Source organism: Amblyomma mixtum, unplaced genomic scaffold (assembly GCF_055824585.1).
Source record: "Amblyomma mixtum isolate Tamu unplaced genomic scaffold, ASM5582458v1 scaffold_19, whole genome shotgun sequence".
Classification (NCBI taxonomy): Eukaryota; Metazoa; Arthropoda; class Arachnida; order Ixodida; family Ixodidae; genus Amblyomma; species Amblyomma mixtum.
Window position 1 is genome coordinate 1,157,091 of NW_028317716.1, and position 19,021 is coordinate 1,176,111.

A 19,021-nucleotide genomic window follows, 5' to 3' on the forward strand; every position below is an offset into this window, starting at 1 on the left:
AGACATTTGCTTCCTACTCTTGTACCAAACACATTCCAGTGCATATTTTCTCGCTTAAAGCAAACCTGGAATAGCAATCAGAAAAAAAAATCACTTTGCCTTAATTATTTTTCTCAAAAGAGGCCTCGGGGCAGTACATGTGCTGCCGCCATTCCGTTAAATACTGCAGTGTGCTACTGAGATTTCCAGTGTAGCAGCCTTGCTTAAATCTCGTTAGCTCCTTTCGCCAGTGCAGCATTTCTGCGCATGCTCTGCTGTAAGAGCTGTGTACTTCTAACCTCCTAGGCCCAGGGAATGTAGGTGGCGTTTTGTTCTGCTTAGAGGAGATAACAAATGATTAGTCACATTTGCAAGCTCTTCAAAGCGCCGTCTGAGGGCAGTGAGTGGCTAATTCAGCTGAACAGCACACTGTACCGTTTTTCACCTATGCCTGTCAATTGAGCTCTCGCTGCGAGTATGCCTCGCAAAAAAGAAATGTATCTCAAGGAAATCGTTCTCACGTATACGAAAGCGGAATCTGTGGCACATGCGGAGGTAGGTTCGCGCCCTGCTTAGCCGCGCATTCCACCGCAAGCAGAAAACCGGCAACCAGATCTCCCTCCTACGCCTGTGTACGTCAGCATGTCTACACTAAGATACGAGTCTCCGCCATCAACTTTTGGCGTACATAGCAACCACGTCCAGCCTATTGCGCGTAACTGAGATTTCTGGGATGCGCCAATACTCCTACAGGCTTACCGCGAGGGCGTCATCACGTTTAAACTAACGTCAGTGTTCAAGACGCAGATGAACACCGACGAGTTTTTGAGCGGCAAAGAATTTTTGTGCTTTACCGTCGCAGTATTTATTAAAACGGTCGGTTGCGTATTATTTCGCTCCCATAAACACTAATATCGTGTACAGAGATTTTACGCAAGAGTTAAATTTCTTTCAGTTTTTCTATAGGCACTTGGCTAATCTGCGAAAATGAAGCTGATAGAGCACTAGCACCTCAAGATCACTATCTGTCATTCCCTTTAGGTCATGCTTTTGCCAGTAAAATTATTTTGTTAGCTGGAGGATACAGATGGTATGCGATTCATCAGCTATTGCCAAACATTGTGAGAAGAGGTTTGTCTTATTAAATAACGTGCTATCCGGACAAGAGCAGTAGATTTTAAGCATGGGGTAATAAGTATCATAATGGTATATTTGGGAATGCTGCTGCCAATTTCGTTAAAATGTTAGTGCAGTCTTTCATTGGTCTAATGTCTAATTTTTTTGTCTTCCGGGACACGGTGAATATCAGTGAAGAAGTATTTTATGTCGAATGTGAGGGAATGCATCGTGTCCTCGTTGTAGAGGCATCTAAGCTACATAAGAGATTTTTATCTGAGAAAAAAATATAAAACTCTGAATACAGTCACCCTTCAGCCTTTTTAAAACTTGCATCATAATGCATAGTAAGTGTGTTTCAGTCTGTTTGCGACTTCGAGGCAACTGTTCTTCTTTTCTTACTGGTGTTTTCGCAGTTTGTCAAGATCTAATTTAATTTTTTTTTCATATGAATCAGCCGATTATTTACTTTCCTTTTCTCTCATCGCTGTACAATGAGAGCCTCTTCTCCACACCGCCATTTTACCTTATCTTGGCAAATGCCCCTGACAGTTCACTTGGTCACCCCCTTTTCTGCGACACCTCAGTCGCTGAGGTGGCTTTCGTAAGCTTCACTAACAAATTTATAATCGGAGTGGTCTTAAATGAGACCGTAATAAGTTCGTTATTAAATCAACAAGACTGTTTCAGAGTGCCTTAAGAAAACATTTCTTTACTATTATGTGACAGAACAGGGCGTCCATGCTAGTGTTTGGATGATATTCGCTCTCTAGTCGAGTATCATCCCTAATTTACAACAAATATTATTATTAATTGTAATTGGCAGTTATCTGGAAAAGGACCGATCAAATCCGTTCATATTCGCCTCTAAACGTTGGCACTGTCATTTATATGCACGCGTAAACGACTGAGAGAGCTATTAGGCATCTTTGGCGAAGACTGTCGCAGCTGGAGATGACTCGTAGCTGATGACGGCAGGCAGTCCGGCGTCAATTTCTGAGAGTACTAGAGTCCATTAGATCCTCGGAGGAAAAAAAAAACATAACAGAAATGAGAAAGCTAAGCGTAACAGGATAAGCTGACTCCGCAGATGAACGGGCAATGTTTTATGCTTTGTGAATCTTGATACGTTGCCAGCTCTCCAATTCTCTGCGAGCCTTGCCGCAGTATCCTTACCAACCCGAAAGTCACAAACATCCGCGAAGGCTACATGAACCCTGCTACGCAGCGTAACAAGAAACCGCTTGCGCACTTCCGTCTTCGCATAGGTTGTAGGCAGAATTTTACCCAAGCGCCAGTCATCACAGAAAAGGTAAATTATTTTGTACCAGCGGGTTGCATGCATTATAGAGACGATACTTTCGCTCCAACCTAGAATATCTCATACTAATTTCCGCCCCGACGCTCAGAGAAAAAAATCATACCACCTTAGTTAAAACAAAGACCGTTTTGTACGTTACGTTCAGTATAACACTGCTAAAAAAATTCTATCCTGTTAGTTTTTACAATAGCAGAGGCGGTGCGTAGTCTATGTGCACAAGCACAAGTGTTTCATGCAAAAAGTATTTCTAAAAAATTCTTATTTTGTCTCCCTTAACACTGATACAGCAGCCACTCATTTCTCTTTGCGCAGCTTAGCCCAAGTTCTCGTTGCTAAGGCAAGCGCAAGAAGCCCGTGATATCGCGTACAAATAAGGAAGACTCTGCGATCAACTGCAGGTCAGGATTCCACACTTCCCAGAAGACCCCATGACAGGCAGTATTAGCGTCGACCTATGAGGCCTTTTAAAATAAAAAAAATGTATTTGGTGAAATATACTCGGCATCATTCAAATAAAGTTGCAGTAAAGTCAATGGCAATTCAATTTTCTATCTCCATACTCTGGAATCAAGAGCGGCAGAAGTCATCTAAAGTTTAAAAGGAAAGATATAGAAATGTAATTTCTCATGTCAACTTTTCAGGGCGCTACACTCTTGTTTGTGTGTTTGAATATCCAAGAAAAAGGGTATGGCCCACATACATCCAGTGCACAGACTACGTGTTCATCCGTCTATTCAGCTTCACGCGAGGCCAAAACATCCGGGAGTTCCACTTTGCAAATGACGTTTCAAGTAAGTAACCGGCGCTGCGTTGAAGAGGTTTATATTAATGGCAGCAGTTGAGATGAGATAACTGCTGCAGGCAGTATAATTTCCAGGTAACAAATTATGAGGACTAACGACTCTAAGATTTTCTTGATGGGTGTATTCGTCACCTTCGCTCACTTGTCGCGTGCACTCCCAGACATCATTAGAGCGCGTGTGGGCAGTGATGTTGGCCTCAAATGATATGCCTCGACTCAGCATGGCACTCTCAGCCAGAAAGAAGCTACCAAGTGACAAGGGGGTCGTTTGGTGCCCAGCTTTCGCCGGTCGCAATCGAGAGAATTGATCGGAGCCAAAGGTTCACAAAAAAAAAATTGATACAGCACAGAAGTGATATAGAGCAATTTACTGTCACTCGTGCGAACACATACAAAGTGACCTACAATACAATGCAACTCATGCAAAGTAGCAATATAGAAAGAATACAATACAAAGAAAATATTGGAGCTAAACTGCGCTAATACATCTTGATTGAAGGATATCGCCGAAAAAGACGAGGCATTTTGAGAAATACACAACAACCGCTTACTAACAAACAATGCGTTTATTCGCGTGAGGTTATAGACGAGAGAGGTGAACAAAACAAAATAACAGAATTTGTTCACCGGGCACTGGAACAGTACGACGGCCGGAGGATCGGACGGGTTCGTCCCGAAGACAGGCGTGCTCTGCCTCACTGGTCGGTGGCTGGGCGAGTAGTGTTGACCCGGGAGGTGTGCAGGCACCCGTCTCCGAAGTCTAAATGGTGGTACGGGCTGACTGACAGCGCTCAACGTCCTTCATATGTATGCGCGCACGACGTCTGTTCTTTCTTCGCGCCAAGGAAGGTGTTCCCATGCACTCAGTGGACTTTTTCAATTTACCGCCTATCTATTAAAAGTGGATGTTCTAGATCTCTCAGGCGTGTCTTCGTAGCTTCGCGTTCTTCTGCGTCTCGTTTTTACGCACGCGTACGGCAGAAATAGGCTGCTAGAAATAAAAAAAAACAACGGCCTGAAGTTATTGAGCGCTGCCGTAGACTAGACAGCAAACCGTTAATCGTGCTGGCACCCGTATACATCGGCGACGACAACATGAGCGTGCGCCTTCGGTGCACCGTGTGCTGTGTAAGCTTCGAGAAATCCTCAAAACCATGCGTTGAGCAATCGTAATTAACGTCTTTAAGTACACCAAATAGCAGGAAAAAAAACTTCGCGTGTGGTGCTTACCATACGACTCGCCCTGCTCTCCGGTTATCGCGTGTTTGTTTAATACGCCGTAAGACCGACTGGTATGACCGCAGACGATCGACCCTCCACGGTAACCGGCTATGCTGTGGTCGTTACGGTTTCTACGTTCGTGACCTTCTTAAGGCTGTAATCTGAAAATATTCGAGATTCCGTTCAACCGTAGTCTGTCCGCAGCCGGTTTTGCGGCCGGCAAGGAATGTACGCATAATCTCGACAAAAGCGCATATCAAATGTTTGAACATTCGTATAGAACAAGCGGGTATACTACGCAAATTGAGCTGCGTATCGTATCTCTAATGCCACTGCTTTACCGCAGAGGACTGGTAGTCGAATGAAAGGCGCTACAATCCAGCCTTGCGTGTCGGCGCCGCTTTATACCGCGTGTGCTTGCGTGATGATCCGTGCTAGGAAATTATTTTTTTCTCTTTAGTCAGTCAAACGCGAGGAAAGGCATGCGCACGGCACCTCGCCGATGTTTTAAGCGTCTGTGGCCGAAGGCCCGAGCGTCAAGCTGTACAAAAGTTGGCGACAACAGAATCAGCCCCTTGCCTCGATCGGCTGCGTAAGTAACAACTGTGTGGCCACACATATGCCCACAGAGATGCCACGAGCAGTGTGCTCGTGAAGGTTTTTAATAAAGGTCATGCTTCAAACAAGCTTTTCTGAAAGTACATGTGCCTTTGCACAGCGAAGAACGCAATGAAGATCATACGCTCCATCCATCCATCCATCCATCCATCCATCCATCCATCCATCCATCCATCCATCCATCCATCCATCCATCCATCCATCCATCCATCCATCCATCCATCCATCCATCCATCCATCCATCCATCCATCAATCCATCGATCCATCGATCCATCCATCCATCCATCCATCCATCCGTCCATCCGTCCATCCGTCCATCCCTCCATCCATCCATCCATCCATCCATCCATCCATCCATCCATCCATCCATCCATCCATCCATCCATCCATCCATCCATCCATCCATCCGTCCATCCGTCCGTCCATCCATCCATCCATCCATCGATCCATCCATCCATCCATCCATCCATCCATCCATCCATCCATCCATCCATCCATCCATCCATCCATCCATCCATCCATCCATCCATCCATCCATCCATCCATCTATCCATCCATCCATCCATCCATCCATCCATCCATCCATCCATCCGTCCGTCCATCCATCCATCCATCCATCCATCCATCCATCCATCCATCCATCCATCCATCCATCCATCCATCCATCCATCCATCCATCCATCCGTCCGTCCGTCCGTCCGTCCATCCATCCATCCATCCATCCATCCATCCATCCATCCATCCATCCATCCATCCATCCATCCATCCATCCATCCATCCATCCATCCATCCGTCCGTCCGTCCGTCCGTCCGTCCGTCCGTCCGTCCGTCCGTCCGTCCAAAACACAAGCTTTCGCAACCTACCAGGCTCTACCAAAGCTATGCCCCCGCGATTTTTTTTTCTTCTGTGTGCCGGCCCCTTCTCAGGTGACCTGTTGACTGCGGTTCACTGCGGTCGTCTATGCTCACGGGCTGGCAGCGCCACTGCTTAGCCGCGGCGTGTTTTGTGTCCACCAGAGGGCTCCCACCCTAGTGAAAGCACGACGGCAACGAAAGAAACCAACACTCGCGCGGCTAGAGGTTGAGGCGATTTGGCGCATTTAAACGTCTGCCCCTGTGCGTGTGGTAGCTGTCGGTCTGATGAGTGGGTGCGTGCTCTTCGGCGGTGAAATCTCCTTTCATGGTACTGGGTGTTTCAGTACGAGTTCGATGCGTTGGGTTCAAGGTGGTGTTACGGACTGGATTGCTATGTGCGCAGGTTTCAGTCTGTCCCACGAAACAACTTCCCGCCTGCTTCGCATAATGATAGTGAACGTCTTCCGCCCACGACGGAGAACCTTGAATGGTCCGTCAGGCTGTGTTTTCAGTGGTCGTCGTACAGCGTCATTTCACAGAAATACATGGCTACAGGACTCAAGCTCCTTGCTCACGTGTGTTCTTCTCTCTGCTGCCTGTCGCAGAGGTGTAGCACGGAGCTTGGTCATGATGCCTCGCAGGCGAGCCGCGTAGTTGCCGGCAGAAATGTGGTTTTGTTGTCCAGAAGAAAAAAACTCGCCGGGAAGACGCTGCGTCGTGCCGTAGGCAAGTTTAGCCGATGTCTGCCTTCAACGCCTTCCGTAAGCGCAAGACCACGGTGGACAGTGCTTGCACCAAAGAGTGGCGCTCACTTGCCATGAGTGCTGTTTTCAGCTGCCGGGGAAACCTCTCAACCATTCCATTGCTCATTGGGTTCTAGGCCGTAGTCTTGATGCGCCTTATGCCGATGAGTTTTGCCAGACTGGCGTACAACGCAGACTCAAATTTGCTTCCTCTTTCCGTTGTAATCGAGGAAGGCACACCAAAATGACATAGCCAGTGGCTTAAGAAATCTCGAGCAACAGTTTTGAGCTGTAATGTCTGCCATCGAAACAGCTCTGCCCAACGCGTGAAATGGTCCACTAAAGTCAGCAAGTACAATTGCTCTTGGCAAGGTGCCAAGAAGAACTTGTTGAGCGAGTTGGTGCATACTGTTGTAGGTACGAATTGCGCACAAAAGACACACACAGGAAAAAAATACGAGGGAGACAGAAAGAGCGCAAACTATCAACTGGTGTTTATTCGATTCAGTGCCGCTTTATAGGCAGAGTGCACACGTGCCTACCAAGAGGGGAAAGAGAGGATAAGGAGGCAAATCAAACCCTGCGCGACAATCCATCAAAAACGCTCCAAAAAATTCGTTTCCGCGTTGTACAATGAAACGGAGGTGTCACTCACACAGTCTCCCTCGTGTTTTTTTCCTGTGTGTGTCTTTTGTGCGCAATTCGTACCTACAAAAAGGTGTCAACGGTACGACAATGCTCACATGAATGTGGTCGAATCGAGCATCTGGTCATGGAAACGTATCCAACGGTGTGAAGGTGTGACGCTGAACCTTGGAACGCTGATACGCAGGAAATTCGTGAGTCCACCGTCGGGAACCGCGGTTGATGCAGGGCCATACGAAACCTGCCGTGAGAAGCTTTTGGGTTGCTCGGATTCCTGGCTGTGAAAGGTCATGTAGCGATGCGTTTACTTCACGACGAAGGCAGGCAGGCATAAATGGTCGAGGGTTACCTGCAGACTTCTCACAACAAATTTCTGCCACTCCAGGCAGAGGAAACCACTGCGGGATGAGTGACGTCGATGCTTCCCACAAACGGCGCAATTCGTCATCACGTTGAGCCACCACCACTATTCCGAGTCCATTCCCAAGGGACAAGTAATGGCGTTTAGTGGGCTGCGCCACAGACCATCGGCGTCCGCATTGTCGAGTCCCATGATGTGGCGAATGTCCGTGGTTTTATTCGTATATCTATGACATCTGCGGCAGTTCGCGGGCAGTGTGAGCGCCGCCATCTTAACTGAGGGAGCGTAAAGCGTACGTAAGCGGCTTGTGATCTGACATGACAATGCAATCTGTGCCTTCTTTGAAATGACGCAAATTCCGGACTGCTGCGTATACAGCCAGGAGCTCACGCCCGAAAGTGCTGGAACGCTGCTCGGTGGGTGTCAGTTTCCTAGAAAAGAAAGCGATCGGCCGCCATACTCCTTTGCTGAGAATGGCTCCCGCATCTGCGTTCGACGCGTCGACCATGCATGACACACTGTGGAACACAAGGTTGCGGGTAGGCAAGAAGTGCTGCATCAGTGAGGCGTTTCTTTATCTCTTGAAAAGACGCTTCGGCGCCGTCATTCCAGAGCAGGCCCTTAACAGCGCTTTCTTGTGTCGAGAGCAGAAGTTGTAGAGGGTGCAGAATGCCCGCGCACTAAGCTGCGGAACATCGATAGCAATCCAGGAGGCCAAGGAACTCACCGGACTGAAACTTAGTGGTGGGTCTTGGAAAGTTCTCGAGGGCTGTGACCTTGTCTGGAGGAGTTTGAATGCCGGAGCTTGAAATAACATGGCCAAGAAAAGTCAGCTTCTTGGTTCCCAGGTCCCACTTGTTCGTGTTCACCAAGATGCCATGCTCGCCCAGGCGTTGAAATGTGACTTGCAGATGCAATCTCATGCTCGTCCGGTGACATGCTTGGGCCGAGTAGGTCATCGATGTACGCATGACAGAAGTCGAGGCCGTGCAAAACGCCATTGATGAAACGCTGGAATGTTTGCCCGCATATTCCCAGGCCGAACGGCATGCGAAGAAACTCGAACAGGCCGATGTGCGTTGCTATCGCCGTCTTCGAGGCGTCCTCTCGAGCCATTGGGGTTTGATGGTAAGCCCGTAGAAGGTCTATTTTTGAAGAATATTTTCGCACCATGTAGGCTGGCTGTGATGTCATGAATGTGGTTACCGGGTAGCTGTTGCGCACTGTTGTTCGATTAAGGGCTCGATAATTCCCGCAGGGTCACCAGTCTCCTGGTGTAGACTTCGGCATGGTGACGCCCAAGGACTAGTGGACGGGTTGATTATGCTGAGCTCGAGCATGTGTTCAATTTCTTATCATTCTGCTTGCAGCTTTTGTGGAGACAGGTTGCGTGGGCGTGCGTACAGCAGTGTGCCTGTTGTGACAGTGTGGTGGCATACCTTCTGTTTCGCAACCGTGCTTGCCTGAGGTGGCCGCGTCGTCTCGATGAAACGCGGAGGGTGCTGGTGAATCGGAGCAGCGGCTGGGGGTGCCACGAGCGAGGGGCTTAGAGGCGGATGTTTGGATGGCTTCCCGCGAACCACTGCTTGTGAGAGCGGGTCCTGTAAACGGCGATAGTTGACTTCTACAAGCAGTCCGAAGCTGCGCAAAAAGTCTGCTCCTAAGGTAACAAATTTCACATCGCCCAGGAGAAAAATCTACCGAAATATCCTCTTGAGTCCCAAGTACAACAAGAGAGATCGTTGCCCGTACGTCGTTATTGCCATGTTGTTGACGGCTTGTAAGGTTGATTCACATGGCATTATGCGAGCAGCTGGTGACGCTGGCATTACACTTACCTTCGCCTCTGTGGATTTGTCCGAAACAAAACCAATGGCCGACTGTCCGGCGAGGCTTAGGCACTGGTCGCCCTCAGTGCTGGCCCGTAGCGTTTCCAGAACTGTCACAGGGCGGTATGCAGGTCTGTGCAGCATTGCTGGAGGTACAGTGCGTTGTGGTTGTGGTGCGGTGCACTGTCGTGGACGCTGGTTGCCTCTCGACTGCAGCCCGTGATGCTTGAGGCGAGGCGAGAATATTCATCTTACTTCTGTTGCAAGGAGTTGGCAGTAACAAGCGTTGCATTTGCGAGAACGGACGCGACTGTCGGCGTGTCGACAGCCATCAATTCGCCGGCGAGCTCAGCTAGAGTCGTCAGGTCTGCCTCTCCCGATGCATTGAGGCTTATCCCCCCGCCCTTTAGGGGGCGGGGTCTTTGCATGAACATTTCTCGCACTAAGCGGCAGCCTGCGCTTGCCATGTTGTCGGCCAGTTGCTGCATGTGGCGCAACAGTTCACTAGGTCGGCGGTCGCACATTTCAGCCTCCCGCAATCTTAGCTGGAAACGCTCCAGCTCCCAACGTGTGATGCGACAGATAAACGTCTCCTTGAGCGTTCTATAGACGTTCTCTGAGGGTGGCGCAAGAAGTAGGTCCCGCACCTCGCTGGCCGGCGCAGGCGCAGGCTGCCCACCATGTGGTTGTATTGATTGCGGTCGACGGCGATGCGGCGCGCCGCGAACTGTGTCTCCACTTGTGCGAGCCAAAGTTACGGGTCGGCGGTCCAAAAGGGAGGCAATTTTACGTCCAGTACGGCTACAATGGGGCTGGCAGCATTGTTGTGCTGGCCCATGGCTGTCACGTCCAGGCCACCAATTGTTGGCACGTGCGAGGCAAGCAGAAATGATGCGAGGTGCTAGGATTCTTGATGCCTACTGGTTTTATTCTTTTGTATGCCGGCCCCTTCTCGGGTTGCAAGTTGACTACGGTCGACTACGGTCAACTACGCTCACGCGCTGGCAGGGGCACTGCTTAGCCGCTGCGTATTTTGTATTCTCCACAGGCACTCGGGGGCAGCAGAAGTACCCCAGCCGAGTGAGCCAGCGAGAGCAAGACGGCGAATAGCTTCTGTTTTCTCCATTTGTCGGCTATGTGCCAATGCTTCCTCTGCAGCAAAGCTTCCGATGCTCTGCAGCATCGTCTCGATGCGGCCTGCTGCCGCCTGATGAAAAAACTGAAAGCAAGGTCGCGTGAGGGTTATACACAAGTTTCGTAAGACAGAATCAGCCACCATCGAGGCACAAGTACAATGTGAAGGGCGGTCGTGATAGGGCTTCATCCAAACAACGTGTACAACGTCTCTGCAGGTTGGTCTCTGCGATGACCGCTCTGGCGTTTCTGTTGTAACTCTATAAGTCATGTCGCTAATGCGGCGGGCAACACTATAAGGGACCGATACTGGCGCAGTAACTTATCAGACACTCGTGGCGCGAGTTGGTGTCCCAACCCGAACATGGTCGCTGGCTCGTCGGCAAAAAGTAGCCCCTCCAAGGTTAGAGCGGCCAGCCTTGTCTGGCAAGTTGACGTGCTTCTTCAGCAACGCTGAATAAAAGCGGCGACATCGAGGTCAGGCTCACTGGCACACTGAGGTTCGAAGGACTGCATAGGATAAACTGAAGTAGCAACTAGACAACCAAAGACAAGCTGCAAGGGAGTGAGCCACGTGAAATGTTAGGTATTGAAGAATTGGGTCCCATGTTTTATGGCTCACATCATTTCAGGCCGTTTTTTGTGGCTGGCACACAATCGTACGTCAATGGCTGGTGAACAGCTTGAGCGCTGAGGCCATAAAAACATCTCCTTGGTCGGTAATAAGCGTGGTCTAGGTGCCATGACGCGTACAATGTTGCGCACAAAAAAAAACGGCTACTTGAACAGCGTTATCGCTTTCGCGTTGTCTTAACGTACCGTGTAAAGTTATCCGTAGCGACAGCAATCCAGCGTTTTCCAGTGGTTGGTTTTGGGAAAACGCCAGGTCGGTTCATTCTTACTTGCTTGAAAGGCGTCTTCGAAGAAGGTATGGGGTGAAGAAATCTTGCGGGTGTGAAGTTTGTGACCGTTGGCAGTTGCAGCAGTTGTCAGCGCAGGGTCTGCACTGACGAAAGCAACATGGGTCGTAACTGGGACAGGACGAATAATATAAACATGTCTATTGGTCTTAAAGTTACGCTTGCACAGGACACAACTTCGCAGAGTTAAGAATCGCAGCCCACGAAGAAAAACACGCGGTACATGACCATTGGAACCTTCCAGATACTGGATGAGTGGCGCTAACTACGCGTCCGTTCTTTGAGGCTGCGCAATATCGGTGCGATAACCATGGCAATGAGAGCGAAAAATTTAGAGATTTCCGGGGAACCCAGGTCCAATTCTTCACGCGATAGCAATCCGCTTCTTGATTCTTCCGCCATTTCTTGTATACTCCCGATACGCCGTACTGCTATAAACCAAGGCTTGACCTCGTGAATGACCTCGACGGGTTTTGAAGGTTTACCAAACCGCATATAGAGTTATGGTACGGACAACGCGAAATGTATAATGGAAATCTACTGATGCACCGGAGTACCCTAAGGCTTTTTTTCCCAGTCAATGAATACTTACATTCCTTAGGCTCCCGTAAGCGATGATGGTTTGGCGCCGTCCAGCCAGTATATTTGGTCCGCCCATGGCCGACGTTTCTCTCATCGGTTTGTATGTCGGTTACCGCTGCTTCGTCGAAATGGACGAGTACCATTGGGCTTTGGAGGCTGTGGCTGAGCTGCTTTAAAATTCTTCTTGGTCGTTTCCCCACAAGAAGGGAGTGTCATTCCTACTCGGCGCTAATAAGGGTCAAGTTATTCGGCGGAAATATTGGGCAAAGCGTAGTGAATAAAGGCGGAGAACCTGAAACTTTCGAAGGGCGCTCTTTTCATTTGGTCATGAGAATTAGGAAATGGCAACACACTTCTCGGGATTTGGGAGAACACCGTGAGCGCTGGCAACATGTCCGAGGAAGCGATCCTGCTCAAAGCCGGAATGGCATTCCTCAGACTCTGTTGTAAGTTGTGCGCATTTGAGCGCTTGGAGCACTGAGCGCAGCAACTTTAGGTATTGGTCGAACGTAGGCGAGAAAATTACATCGTCCAGGTACACGAGACAAGACTTCCGTTTCAGACCAGATAAAATGGTGTCCATCATGCGTTGGAACATTTCCGGCGCTGAGAAAATGCCATACGGGAAAACCCCAAATTTCAAGAGACCCTCGGGCCTCACGAAAGGTGTTTTCTTGCGATCTCTCTGGTCCGTCTCTATCTGCAAGTACCCACTTTTTAGGTCCAAGGAGAAGTACCTTGCACCAAGCAATCTGTGGAGCGCCCCGATTCTGGGGAGCGAATAAACGTCATTTTCGGCAATTACGAAGCCACAAGGAGTTACCTTCCATTTTCAGGAGGACCACTGATGACGCCTGTAGGTTTGTCGACGGTTGGATGACATCGTTGGAGATTATTTCGGCGGCTTTCATTTTAATCGATTCGCGTTCCGCCGGGGAAAAGCGGTATGCTCGCTGGCATACAGGTTGTGTGCGTCTTCGGTGGTGATTCGATGCTTCGCGAAAGGGGTACAACCGTTTTGCGACAACCGGCGACATCGGTTTAAAGAATAGGCGACACCGGACTGATTTTAATGGTTAGAAGGGTGTGCATGGTGCGGCCTGGTCATGAATGCGTGTCTTTATGGTGCACTCATGATGCTCCATTGCACTGTCGTGCAGGAAGGCGACAACCATGCCCTTGGCGAGGTACTGGATATCGTTTGAAAAATTTCTGAGGACACTAGCACAGCCGTCTTGTAGTCAGACTTTATTGTGAGCGACGGATGCTCCCTCCTCGGGCTGCAGCGGTGCACGGCATTCGCGATACCCCCTTATTCATGCAATAAATCATTCCGTACAAGAACTTGCACACTACACCGAAGCGGCACTATGACGTCGTCGTCAGCAATACACAGAGCGTTGATCCGCCGATAATCTGTGCCAGTGCGTGGCACAGCCCGTTTCTTCGAAAACGTCACCCGTGCTTGATGTAGGTCACCCCAGTAGCACAAACGGGGCTCGGAATTGCGGGCCCTCGTGGACCCCACACGGGCAGCCCATGGGGGCCCGATGTGGGATATCTGCGGGATTTGCAACTCGGCATCGCGCGGGACCCTCAGGGGTAGCCCAGTGGGCTTGCTACATAGGATCAACAGGGGACCCCTATGGTCTGCATGCATAAAAACGATACAGGGGGCTTTCCTCGGTCCTTTGTGGGACCCATAGGGGCAGTAATTGGCTTCTTAGAGGGGACCTTCAGGGGGGCTTAGGCGGCAGTGCAGCGGGGACCCGCACGGGCTAGCCCAAGTCCGGCCCACATGGGCTAGCCCAAGTCCGGCCCACGTGGGCTAGCCCAAGTTCGGCCCACAGGCAAACACACATAGACCAAGAAAGAGACAGGACACACACCAGCGCTGAATTCAGCCCCGGTGTGTGTGTCCTCTCTCTTTATTGGACTTGGTGTGTTCGCGCTGTTGAACCATCATTATGAATATAGACTAATTAGCCCAATCTGGACCTCATCCGCAGGCAAAACAGTCCACTTTTGCTTCTCAACCGGTTTTCCTTGGGTGATGGCTCCCCCTCCCAATTTTTTCTCCTTGTTAGAGACACCTCGGTGCGCGCTATCTTTTTCCCATTGAACATGAAACGCGAGCTGTGATGCATTCCGGGAAAAGTCTAGTATTGGACAGTCGCAGGTATTAAGCGACAGCGTAAGGAGCTCGTTCAGGTGAAATCCCGGCTCCGCCCGTCGGAAAAAACCCCGAATTCCTGTAAATAGAAAAGAAAATAGCCCCACTGAGCCAGGTGGGCAAGTAACGCGTATGCCACGAAGGTTTTTGTTTGTTCTTTATTCCCGTAGGCCACGAAGGGTAATTGCTTCAGGCGTGTTTGAGCGACACCCATTGAACGCGTGGTCGGGTGTATGGCTTAGTAACCTGTGTTTGGGATGTGTTCTGGTCTGAGAGTAGTGAAAAAAATATTGGTTTCGTGTATGGGGGCTTAACGTCCCAAAGCGACTCAGGCTATGAGGGACGATGTAGTGAAGGGCTTCGGAAATGTCGACCACCTGGGGTTCTTTAACGTGCAAAGACATCGCACACTTACACGGGCCTCTAGAATTTCGCCTTCATCGAAATTCGGCCGCCGCGGCCGGGATCGAACCCGCATCTTTCGGGTCAGCAGCCGAGAGCCGTAGCCATTGAGCCACTGCGGAGCCAGACAAATATTAATATGCAAATTACGCGTCAGAAATTGGACGGAATGAAAAGGGGTGTTATGGTGCTTCAGTGTACTGGGACAAATGGTGTGTATGTGTAAAAGTGGCGTAGTATGCCGTGCTCTGTAACCTAGATAAGGATTGATCATAGGTAATCAATAATTGGGATTGTAATCGACGATCGTTATCGGTAAAGTGATTGTGGATTGGTAATCGCTAAGAAATAAGAAAAAGAAAAAAAGACGAAAAGAAGCTACCGAGAATCTCACGCAGCGGAAGGTGTACGTCACATTACTTAAAAAGAGATAATGCGTGCAAAAGAAGATAGGACGAAAGAGAAGGCACGGACAAGCCAGGCGTCTCATGATGCCTGGCCCTGACGATTGGCAATGCTCAGTATCGTGAATGCACCTCACGCCTTTCGTATTTGAATCAATATTGTGTTTCAAATGTGTGTCGTAACATTGTTGGTGTGTAAAAAGGTTGCTCGGACGATTCCAATGCTTGCTTCGTCATCCTCCTTTATTTACGGCACATTCCGCAGCATCGATGCGATGCGTGATGTTTGTTCAGGGCCTTGAGCCGCTCCCCCTCAGGACGCTCGTCGCTGATTGCGCTCGCACGTATGCACCATATGCCTGTGTAAAGAAAGAATACACACCACAAAACTAATTTTAGTCTTGTTACCATGAAGGACAAGAAAGTTCGGTATGTAACAGAGAAAGGTTTTCGGTATTTTGTCTCTCTACGCTGTGCAATCTAGAACTGGCTGGTTCAAAAAAGACACTGCACAACTAGAAAGTTTGTGTTGACGCCGAGCATATAACTGAGACGGCGGCAGTACTCAGACAACAGAGTGATTTCAAATGCGTACTTACGTCCTAGCAGCACGACGTCGCCGTCATAAAATCCGCCTTCTCCGCCGTGGCCTCCACCACTGAAATGTCAGTAAATGTCACTGTTCACCACTCACGTCTTTCGGAGCGAAGTTATTCAACACTGAGACAAGGACGACAGGGTTCCACCATACTTGCACTATACGTACGCATGGAAGGCGATGTCATCTTCGATCGTGGATTGATCAAGCAACACGAGGAAAGGCACAAAAAACTATAACACAAATTCAACGAGGACTAGCGAGTGCCAGCGTGTTTTCGCAGCTACCTTCATCCCTTGACACTCAACCCAACCGCAGGAAAGAAAAACCTGTTCCAAACAAACGCAGGAAAGGCGGGGGTGCAGCGACCGGACACAGTGAACAAGTAGAATCGGGGCCCCCTCTCCACTTCATGGAGCGTCGCGGGGAGTGTGGTCGGGAGGGCGGCTTAAAATGTTCCGTAGTGGGCTGTAGAGTGAGTGCCTCCGCGCCATTTCGGGGAAGGGGGCTGGGAGGGACACGACAGACACAAAGGAGCCCTCGGGGAAGGAACAAAGGCAGACAGAAAAACCAGGGTTGAGCAGGCTTTTTTTTTAGAGTGGACCCAGGAAAAGCAGGGAAGGCGGTGGTGAGAGAAAAAAACTTGAAAAAAAAAGTGCGCAAAGACAGGTTACTCGTGTGACGTTTCTACAGGAGTTTGTTTTTATTTTGTTCTCTCTAGCACTGTACCTTTTCGCTAGCTAACCTGTTCTTGTTCGTCGATAGAAATGTTCTCGGCGATTTGTGATTAGTATCTCTTCCTGATAGGGTGAAGGGTGGGGCAGCTCGCGATGGCGCTTGTCCAAGTTGCGTTATCAATGTGCGATCACTAGACGAAGCAGACGCGCAAAGAATGCCTGCACAAAAACCAAGAATTTTGTGTCTTGTTCGATGCGTCGCTACAGACTGCTGCTACCGGACATTAAGAAAGCTGCTGCAATTAACGCGACAGTAACAAACCTTTTGCAGCCTCTGGCGCAGTCGCCGGAGGCTCGCTATGTTCATCAACTAGTCATGAATTCCATGCGCCACATGTTGCATGTAGACGACGAAAGCGCTTGAAGTTCTGGCGTAATTGAAGTGCTTTGAAACAAGCAAGAAACCTTATCCTGGCAGCTTTCTCCGCGGCGACCGCAGCACACCAGAAAAAAATACAATGCGATAAACGCAAAAGAAGCACCAACAAATCTCAGAAGCTGGTTCTTTTGTTATTACGACGTTCAAAGAGCAGCTCTTCGTCAGAGTGAAACGTGCAAGGTCTTGCTATTTGGTCACGCTTAACCCTTTTACCTCTGATGTAGGATATGCAGGCAGACTAAATGCAAGGATGTCAACTCTTCCCGTGTACAACTAGTGTGCGTGTGACTGTCGATAGGTTTTGCCCGGCAACTCGCTATTGCGCATGATGTTTCTGTACTATGAAGCCCAGAGTAGTCTGCGCAGGATTTAAGAAGGCTGCTGGCGGATATAATACTAGCCGTTTGCCCGCACACACTGTATGTCTTGCTACTGCGCAGCTCACGCTTAGGCCTTTTCTAGCAGATATGTACAGAGGGCAAAACGCATGTCTAGAACACGCTCTGAGCGTGTTTCGGACGCAATACGCGATACCTAGCGATAGGATTTGGTTAAAAATAGTCTGGATATAAACATTTCCTGTTAAACTCATAGAATTTCATAATCATTTTTTGCTTTCTTGGTCTCAGCGGCTTTGAGAGCTCCAGAACGCACAGTTTGGTTGTTTTAGGCATGCGTTTTGCCCTCTGTACGATACAGTCGGGGAGTATGTTGGAATCGCAATTTTGCCCATGCCTAGCCCATATACAGGGTGTTTTTTTTTAGAAGTTCCAAAATTTTTAAAGAAAGGTAAATTCCTTTAGATTTATTTTAACCCTGGGGCTATACTGAGGGCTACGGCGGACACCAGGTAAGAGGCAAACTACTTTAATTAGTTCGCTGATTAACTGATTACGTTAATTAACTTTTATAATTTTTATTTTAGGGGATATGTTGTATTAGCAGAATTGGAGATCGTCTTCCAAACAGTCCAGCCAAGAAAAAAGATTTGCATGAAAAAATTTTTTCGCGCGTAACGAAGCGAGAAAAAGTCACCCTGGTAGGCAGCTTCACACTGTAACACAGCGTCTGTGAGCGCTCGCTCCGCCCTGCACTTTGTGTCAATGCGTTTTTGTTCCAGCGCGGCATTCCGTGAGGCCGCGGAGCGAAGCGAGATAAGCAGCGATAGCGCAGGCCGCCAGTCCGGGACGCTTGACGCAAAGCGCAGGGCGGAGTGAACTACGTCAGAGGCGCTCCCGCCGCTGGGTTACGGTGTGAAGATGCCTACCAGGGTGACTTTTTGGCGTCTCGTAACGTGCGTGAAAAATTTTTAATTAAAATTGTTTTTTCTCAATTGGACTGTTTAGAGGACGATCTCCAATTCTGCGAATACAACATATCCCCTAAAACAAAAATTAAAAAAGTTAATTAACATATTTAGTTAATCAGCGAACTAATTAATAACACAGTATTCCTCTTGCCTGCCGCCCGCTGTAGCCTCCAGTATAGCCCCAGTGCTAAAATAAATCTAAAGCAATTTACCTTTTTTTAAAAATTTTGAACCTTCTAAAAAAAACACCCGGTATTTTCCATGCAGGACCAATTTAGGCTACAGGCGGGAATACTGGTGTTAGCCCACCTACAGCCCAATGGGTTCCGTTAGGGCGCTGCACGGGCAGCCCCTGTTGGGTGTGCCCGCACTTCACCGTCATGTAGCCCCATCTTTTATGCACACGAACTGTACGAAGCCCATGCTTACCCCTTTCATACCCGATTTAGAATACAGGCGGTGAAGACGTCGGAATGGCAAATGTGCCCATGCCCAGCCCACGCGGGACCTTCGCCGGTGTTGCTAAGACAGCCCAAACTGCATGCCTGAAACGCTTAGCCACTGTGAGGCCCATAGTTTAGCCCTACGCGGGACCCATGTCGGCTGAAGGCGGGCATACTAGCTCTTTGCCCACACAAAAACACTGCGGCTCACTGATGGTGGCGTACGGGCAGCCCTTTTTGGGGTTGCCCGCGCTTCACCATAATAGAGCCCGCATCCTAGCCCGCATGTGTCTGCGGTGCGACCTAGGTGGGCTGCCCAGTCTGTTTAAGCCTATGCCTAGCCGAGGAAGGTCCCATTCGGGCACGAAGTGGGCACCCCAGCGTTTTGTGCCAGCACTGCACCCACGGGGGACCCCTGTGGGTTTACTGCGGGCAGCCACTAGCCCTCA

The 19,021-nt window shown here is 49.4% G+C and overlaps 2 pseudogenes; one reads left to right on the forward strand and one right to left on the reverse strand.

The window, feature by feature from the left end:
• Positions 1-9,573: 9,573 nt before the first annotated feature.
• Positions 9,574-10,329, reverse strand: LOC149324763 (uncharacterized; annotated as a pseudogene).
• A 2,189-nt stretch (positions 10,330-12,518) lies between these two features.
• Positions 12,519-19,021, forward strand: part of LOC149324764 (uncharacterized) — a 68,532-nt pseudogene continuing 62,029 nt past the window's right edge.